This window comes from Bison bison, unplaced genomic scaffold (assembly GCF_000754665.1).
Source record: "Bison bison bison isolate TAMUID 2011002044 unplaced genomic scaffold, Bison_UMD1.0 scf7180017864063, whole genome shotgun sequence".
Taxonomy (NCBI): domain Eukaryota; kingdom Metazoa; phylum Chordata; class Mammalia; order Artiodactyla; family Bovidae; genus Bison; species Bison bison.
Window position 1 is genome coordinate 4,992,429 of NW_011494635.1, and position 743 is coordinate 4,993,171.

The 743-nt window shown below is 40.1% G+C and overlaps 1 pseudogene; it reads left to right on the forward strand.

The window, feature by feature from the left end:
* Positions 1–743, forward strand: part of LOC104985988 — a 9,535-nt pseudogene that overhangs the window by 6,325 nt on the left and 2,467 nt on the right.

Sequence of the window (743 nt, forward strand, 5' to 3'; positions counted from 1 at the left end):
GGGGTGTATATATATATATATATATATATATATAGTATCTATCTATCTATCTATATATATATATATAGTGTAAGAGATTAGAATATGCCTCCCTCCTAAAGACATTGCTTACAACTCCATATATGCAAATACTAGTATCCAGAATATTGTAACCCCTACCTCATGGAGGTTTACTACCTGGTGCCAAGCAGCCAGGCTAAATGTAGAGATATTACTTTGTGACATCTCTAAAATGACTACCTCTATTCCAGCCAGGGGAGGAATTGCTTCCAAAAGATGAAAATGGAAAAATTATATTAGACTCAGTGGATCTCTGTCACACATGGAAGGTGAGTCTGAGGAGGAGAAAGTCAGGGGAGGAGCCAGGAGAGGGGGAACCTCCTTCATTTCTTTCACCTGTGAGAATGGGCTGTGGACCATCAGACTCAGCAGTTCGTGAATCTAAGGGTTGTGATGCTAGGGTTTTGGAGAGGAAACCATTGCTGGAATGCTCACAGAGAGGAACACAGGAGGAGAATATGGGACAGTGAAGACAGGCATCTCTTTCCTTCCATATGATATGTATTCTCAGGGATTTTTCTAAGGAGGAAATGGTAATTATTGTTTTTGTGTCACAACTTCTTTTTTCCTCTTGATAATCAATGCTAATTCTTGATGGGTGACCCTGTTGACAGATAATTTTTCAACATTTATTTTTGCTCTATTGTCCATTCTAAGTGACTGTGCACCCCCCTCCCCCCACC